The following is an 8,148-nucleotide window of genomic DNA, read 5'->3' on the forward strand; positions in this document are numbered from 1 at the left end:
GTTTATTTACGCGGGAACGACGGGAATTCGTTCACCGGGTCTTACATATTTTATTCCTGTCAAATAATAATAAAAAAGAGGAGAAATCACGTCTGTAATGTTTATTTCATTTGTTATGGACTGTAATGGGGGTGCTCGAGTCGAAAGCATTCACAAAAGCGAGATAACTGCAGTGTTGAATCTTTTATGGCCTATCGTCTGAGAAATGTCTATTTACGGAACGTGGTGAGACTCCCTTGCTGAAAGTAGCCTCTTCTCACTCGACTCGCCGTCCGCACATCGTTCACTCAGGACGCAGGACGCGTATACTCGCTGTATTCTTGGTACACAGACGGAACCCGGGAAGGAAAAGGGGACACAGACGTTGAAGGAGGCACACACGGATGTACTGCATAGACGTGTACTTGGCGTGGGACTCTGGGCGGGAGAGAGAACGACGGAGTTCTCTTTTTTTTGCACTCAGCGTACACACCGAGAGAATCATCTATTTCTGAGGTAGGTATTCCGAAGGGCATAATGCGATCGAGCGAATTGACGCACCTGCTACCCGCTCGGCCAACACTACACCGGATGTTTATAACAGTCTCGTCACAGCACTACAGTGTACCAACACGCAAGCCAGAACACGGCTCGGTTAACTAAGTTAAGAAAATTTATATTTGAGTACAGAATGGATTTAATTCATGTCATTGCAACCTTAATTTTGATAGTTGCGTCACGTTCAGACTGGACTTCGCGGTTCCTTATGCCCTTAAATAGAAGTGTAACCAATTTCTTTTATATAATTTATTTTTCTACACTTTTCGTGATACATTCAAACGATGAATGTAGATACGCAAAAGTTTCCAACTTTTTTCAGATATTTCGTTTTATGAAAACGAAAAGTGAAAGTGTAATATCATACGAAATAACTGCGAAGAACAAAATGGAGCGAGTGAAGCTCGAACTTCTCAGAACAGAAACGACACTGATCTCACTCTAAAATGTTACACTTTGTGTCAAGGGGAAGTAAAATAATCTATTTTGAAAACCTCATTAGGGCCTACATGTTGTCTAGCTGACGTTGCATTTACACCACACAGATGTGTTGGTAATTTCCTCACAATGCAACATAATTCACCAAATATTGGGTCTCAAACTCCGTGCCTGTGAGCTGTTTTCAATTACGACCCAAACGATTCTGAAAGTCGCTAAAAAATACCGTATTTGCCTGGATGTTCTGTCGCCGGTGTAACGCTTTAATAAGTCACGGGGCAAGGCTGTTCTTTCCAGTCACCTTGTCTGTTTCTTTTACAGTTCCATCGACGAAACCGTTAGGCGAGGTTTTTAGTATCGCAGATCACCGGTGCACGGTCTTTGCTTGTAAAAGTGGCTCTCATGTATTTATTAGTCTTTTCTTTTCTACCCGCTCTACATGGAGTGATTCAAAACGTTGTTTGTGAGCTAAGCACGTAGGCCTTGTCTGCAGGTATTACACGAGAAGTCTTTCACTGCCCTGGCTGTATAGACTGCACTACTTTTAAGTTTTCAGCCCTTAGATTGGCAAATTAGGGCTAATTTGGCCAAATATGCCCACAATGATCCCGACAGTAACTCGGTAATCGACGAAGCCCGTCTGCTAAAAGGCATGTTGTTGCAAATGTCTCCCTGCGCGCCATCTCGTATTAGTCTCAACTCCGCCAACCCTATCACGTGAGCTGGGTACTCAAGACAAACAGACAAAAAAAAACCGCTTGACAATCCGAGCGAGAATATACACCCAATCGTGCAACTTATTTCAGCATTCCGTTTCACTTTCTAAAAAATTCACGACAGCAACAAAATAAAACTTGCCACTCTGCACACGCACGATTGACAAAGCACTAATCGGGTCTTTTTGAAAAGCAAATATATGCCTTATCTCTGTGAGTTCAAAAATAAATTTGCGCTTAACCCGTAGAGATGTTAAATAACATAATAGCGATAGGTCAGTTGATTAAGCTCACTTTTCCGATCGGAATCCAGTGTCATGAAATTTAATTTTCTATTCCAAATACCAACATCCGTTCACAGAAGAGCCCCGTGTTCCCCGAAGACACCGCGAATAATGAACCGCGCGACTTCATCATGGAGACACTTTTCACTTAACGACAATTACGATATTTACAGCCTAACAGTCGCCATATTTGCTTACGTGTTTGAGCTATTTTCCCCTTACGATGGTTAGGCGAATTATCTCTGTCTACTTATTTTTTTAAGACTTATAATAAAGACTGATCTATTAATCGTTTGTTTACGTTTGCTCGTTTGATTTTTGTTGGTTGGTTGGTTGGTTTCGGAGAACAAGACTGTGCGGTGTTACATTGGAAATTGAATGTCGATAAATCATGTGACGAAAATAAAATCACAAAAATGTTGTTCTAGCAACAACATTCTAGAAAGTTGGAATTCTTTTCCTCAATTATGTGTAAAATAATTGGTGTTTTCCTTATAATAATTTGGTCATCGTCGTCACAATTGAGTAAAGTTTGACCTTTGAACTCGCCATGTGTCCCTGTGGTTTTTTTATTTTCGTTTTTTTGTTTTCATTTAATTCTATAGACTTCTATAGAATTTCGACAAAAATTACATTTTGAAATCATCGTTGTTTTTTTGGCCGATGTGAGAACTTATTATCGTATCGTGTCGCAAATACTGAAGCAATCTTTTCTCACGCTAGGAACAAGTCACATTTTTAAAATTTTCATTTCTTTGTGTCTTGAAGCTGATTAAACGCTTGATAGTGCAAAACCAAGAAAGCGGGCGGTTGAAAAGTTACAAAATACTCATACTTTCAATGTTTGAAACTGCGAACATGCCCGATATCAATTCAAAAGAGCGCTGCAACCTGGAATTTATAACATGTGTACCAAGAAAATACAATGGTTCGGAGCTTGTTGAAAGGCAATCAGTATAAGTAATATAGATTTTCCCCAATTACCTACATCAAGGCTTTACCGTTTTCGTTTTTTGTAAAGAAATGTTGGTATCGATTTATAATTCATAGCCAATCGACGACAAGTGAATGACCTCTTGTATACACTGTCGAAGAAAGAAAGTAGAATCGAAAGGAAGTCACAATTGTTTTTTCTGTAATATCTACCGCTATATTAAGAGTGTAGGTTTTCTTGAATGGGGTCATCTATTTCCAAAGCTTTCACTAGGTCACGGGCCGTTGCCCGCCGAAGTTTTTTTTTTCACCAACTCCCTCCTCTCCCCAAGCCCACATTACCCTATTCGTATAACGTTGCGTACCATCACATGCTCGTGGGTCGAGTCGGAAACAGACATAAGAGTTGTCATGGCAACACGGGCGCGAAACAGGCGCGGACAGCAAAACAACGTCGATTAGCAACAGTATTATTGTACGCAAGCTTAAAATTCGGTATGTTTCCTCGTGCGCAGCAGAGCTCAATGAATTGTTTTGTCAAAGTCGGGTTGGGTATGTTCAATTTCCTGACGCGCACTTTAATGCTCTCAGCTCGATGGCAAGCATCATGACTGCTGATTTTTTTTTATTTATTACTCCTGTGACCTTGTCTATCTGTTAAAGCAGATCAAATCGCCCCAGTTTTCAAACACGGGGGAAAGATTTTAATCACACATAATACCTGTCAGCGCATCGTAAAAAATGTTTACATTCGAAATCGAATTCACTTTTATTTGACAATAAAAATATGCGCCACGCAAAGCCTCAAAAGGAAATAGAAAGTTGACAGACGCTGCGGGATAACAACTAGCAAACTGAAATTGACTCATCTTGGGAAAAAAACGCGGTAAAAATGGGGAGAAAATAAACGGAAACAGTAGATTTACAAGATTCTTCCATGCAGGCATCGAGTACAGCGTTTACAATTAACAAAGATTGGCGACAATGAACAACAAACAAACAAAGAAAAAAGAAACAAACAAACAAACATACAGAGGCAGGCAAAACTCAGCAAGTAAAACACACTAAGCTAAAAGGGCTTGCTTGTCGCGCCCAGAGACGGTGACGTAAAATGTTAACTTGAAAGTCTTCTCACACCTACGTCAAAGAAGGATACCTGAAATTATGAACTGTAAAATATTTTTTCCAGAGCGCAATAGAAGAGCTGCAGTCTTAGAACTTTACGATGCTTGGAAGAAGTCCGACGCACACAAAGTGTGGAATATGATGTAAGTGGTATATTTTGTATTGTCCCGGATGTAGTATCGATTGGTGTACAGTTTCTATATTTGAGATTGTAATCTTTGCAAGAATTGTATGAATGTATGTTCCATAGACGCTGTAAAACTTTTAGAACACTTCACCTGGCTTGAAAAGCACAACACACGAACAAAGTTGATATTCTTGAGAACGTGCGTGCACCTTACATATTCCTGGACGGAGGAATTGTTCGTCCTTCGTGGAGGGCTGTCTCGTCACGGGTGGAATAAATTTCATTAGGTTTCATTGCGTTTCATAATGTGCAAAAAGCTGTATCAGGGCCATTACAGCCGAGGTAAATACGTGCCCCGATAAGTGATCTAATATAGCGAGACTACCGTCAGCCGAGCCGAAGCAGGAAATTTCATTACGACCAACTAGCGTCATTTATGAGAAACAAACACGCTAAGACGGCTAGTGATTTTTAAAAGTATGTCAAATGATAACTTGCGTTGGCAGAAGAAACGATGTGTGTTTTTTTGTGCCGATTGATAAGATATTTCACGATTCATTTCGAATCCCAGTTTGCGCGATGATGGTGTTTGTTTTGCCAAAAAAAACCCACAAGTTGTTCTTTCTACAAATTTTAAAACGTCAATGATACGCAATATTCAGTATTGGGGGTTGCATTAAAATACTCTTAGATGTGCACCCATTTATCGAAGTTACGCAATATTCGGCCAAGTTTGCGACCGTTAGGCGTATAATCCCAGGGTACCGATGTGCGCAGATAGATTGAGTTGTATCTCCCTCTGACACAACATTGCACTTAGCGGGCATTGTAATGCAGTGGTTTGAGAACGTCCTCTCCCAAGACGAAACCCGGGGACAATATGCGTTTAGATTTTTCCGCACCGCTACGATAAGGAGCCCCGCATTTAATCCAGGCACGTGAGATGAAAACCGTAGTGGCGCTAATAGTTAAAAATCTGTCGACATTGTCCGAGTAGGCATTTAACAAGGCCGCCCTTTCCATCAACCTCCATTGTCCGGTCCTCGTTGTGCAAAATCCACTGCACACCGCGTATTATGAAGTCTTAGATCTTATCTACCTTGTTAGGAGCCGTCTCGTTTCTACACTTTACTCTTTTCATAGCTGTACGAAAGAGCAAAAAAGGTCGGAGTATAGATAAGGCAATTTGATATGTCTCACTTGGGAAAGCCGTGAAACAATTGTTCATCTCTGTACAGCCCTAAAAAGAAAAAAAAACATACAAAAATAACACTTTTATCTGCAGTGTATTTTATCCTACAATTGACAACCACGAAAATGAGTGATTCTAAACTCTGGGAGGAGTTCCATAAAGAGGGACAGACGGTTGCAGATTGCTGTCATCGCCAGTGAAAGCGAATGCGGCGTTCGCCGGGTCTGTCCGTTCATTCGGAGAGCAGAGAGGTCCCTACCCATGCAGTGTCCCCATCCATCGTCATTCCGATGTTAGAGCTTTTCCGCTTCCCGTCATATTTCACCGTGCGATCGGAAATTTCCTCGATTTATGGGCTTTCATCAAGGGCTAAGCGGACATCATTTACTCGTCTGAGACTAAGCGATTGACCTCGCCGAGTCTAAGTAAAATTGAACAAATTACACTGCGGAGAAATGGGAACACATCTAGAGTCATTAAGCACTCCACTATACAAGACTGAAACTTACATCACGTTGAACAGATAATGTATTAGTATGTTGAGACAATCAGTTATTTTCACCCACTCAGTGCAATGTAAACTCCCCCTCCCTTCCTCTTACTTTAAATTGCTGTGTTTTGATTTCACTTGTACCCTTAAATCCCCTCCGCAAAAACAGCACATAAATTTTTATCATTGCTGCACAATTACATTTCATTGACAACAGAAGTCGAACCATGTCGATTTCTATTACGGTTTTCTATGGGTTTTAATACAGGCTGATGTCGATTGTATTTCGGGTCGATTTCCTCGTATATTACCGACGAACAGGTAATGCACAGTTACAGTGGAGGCCGCTTTGAGCTCATCGTGCTTAATTTGGCAAACTCTGCTGCTCTATAAAGATTAAGGGTTTTACGACTCCCACGTGGTCTATGGCATGGATTCTTAACAGAAAAGTTATAGTGTTTGTGTTTGTGTTAAAAAGGCTAGAAACGCGATTACTTGTATCTCTCCCCTCTCTCTCTCTCTCTCTCTCTCTCTCTCTCTCTCTCTCTCTCTCTCTCTCTCTCTCTCTCTCAGGCCTTTTTTAATTGACAAAACTGCAGCCGAGGTGACCGTCAATGCATTTCGGGCGGTGGCCGAGTCGGAATCAGATGCAAGTGTTTGGGACTTTCTGACATTGCCTTGCTTTGCCACGGTGTACATCGATATCTTTCGTCACCGACGATCAATGTGAAGGGCATGGGAAGACGTGCGCGGAATACACACTTACAAGCGGGACGGACCCGACCGGCCCGTCCGCTCCGAGCCTCGTTTCACGGTACCATCGGACGGCAAGTCAGTCATCCACGGCGGCGAAGAATACAGAGAGGTGTAGAAAACCTCCGTTTGACGCTAGGAAACGACAGCCTGGAATACTATTGATCATTTCCACTTTTTTTAAATGACAAATATTGTCTTAACTTGCTGTGATGACTTTTGGATGCTAAGATTACTGGAGCGCTCAAGAACTATCGACAGCGACTATAATATGAAGATGATGATGATGATGATAGTAATGGTGATGATGATGGTGCTAAAAAGTGAGAAAAAAGACGGGAAGCAAATACCTCGGCCTGACTTTAAATTTCCTCAACCACAATATTTCAAGTTAAATCATATTGCGGCATTTTGTCAGAGATGCTTTTGGGTGTAACATCCCGTACAGAATAACAGAACTTAACATTTGCAGTGTTCTTCGAGTTTGCTTAGCAAAAGCAAAAGGAGTGGGAATTGAAAGGGTTGTCGAGACCTTGATATTTCGCCCCCGAACACCACATAATGAAATCAGGAACCACACACAAACCCCCCTTTTGTTGTTGTTGTTGTAGATTGAATCAGCGGGCTATTCCATCCACCTCTCTTTCAGTGAGCGTGTCAGTGTGTGCGTAGCAACAGAGGGGGCCTTCTGCAATTTGACGTTTCCATGGCAACACTGAATGCGACACAGAGGAGGCATGGTGGTACTCCATACGCGGGAGATCCTTATCTCAATTGTGCTAATTGCTGGGTATTCGTCGGGCATATGACAGCCAGTTACGGACCGTTCTACAATCAAAGGAGGACGTCTGCACCAAATATTCACACTTTGTGAACCAAATGTTGAAGTATTTAGCCTTTAATTTTTTTTACTTTTCGTTTTTATCTTTGCTCAGTATGCTTATCATTAGCCTTATTATATTGTGCCGTTAATACTTTTGTCTTTCGATTATATCCGATCCAAGCACAGGCTTTGAAAACATTGACTCATTTTTGCACACGGATGCTCCGATTTCAAGGGGGACATTCGAAATTGTCAGTGTGTTTTTTAATACGTTGCAACTTCTGAAATCTGTAGTCATAACTCCATTTACTTCGTTCAGCGTCGTGTATTAAAAAATGGTTAAATTCGCTAAATTAGTAAAGATATGTACAAACGGGAAGCTCAAGGCCCTTTAATAATTTGCTCCTCATTCTGAGTACGATTTCGTGCATACACAACTACACACATATTTGTCCGTTTGTGTACAAAGACTTATGTAGACTAGGACTTGCACGCACGTGTGTAAAACGATCGGTATAATGGACGGGTTGAGAGACACGCTGCCTGTTTCATAGTAACAGTCGCTCCGATAGATCGAACTCGGGTGATATCTGTCGGTAGACAGACAGAAGGTCGGACACGTGACAAGACAGGCGGATAAATAGATCGACAAGACAGGCAGAAAGACAGACATAAAAAGACAGACAGATAGATAGAGATGAAGATAGATTACTTGATTGATAGATAGATA

At 41.4% G+C, this 8,148-nt stretch overlaps 1 long non-coding RNA gene across 1 annotated transcript; it reads left to right on the forward strand.

The window, feature by feature from the left end:
- The first annotated feature begins 262 nt into the window (after positions 1 to 262).
- LOC139131167 (uncharacterized) lies at positions 263 to 7,810 on the forward strand. The gene is made up of 3 exons (XR_011552063.1): positions 263 to 495; positions 4,098 to 4,176; positions 6,416 to 7,810. It is a non-coding gene; the product is annotated as an uncharacterized lncRNA (long non-coding RNA).
- Positions 7,811 to 8,148: the final 338 nt, after the last annotated feature.

The sequence above is a fragment of the Ptychodera flava genome, chromosome 4 (assembly GCF_041260155.1).
Source record: "Ptychodera flava strain L36383 chromosome 4, AS_Pfla_20210202, whole genome shotgun sequence".
In the NCBI taxonomy this organism is placed as follows: Eukaryota; Metazoa; Hemichordata; class Enteropneusta; family Ptychoderidae; genus Ptychodera; species Ptychodera flava.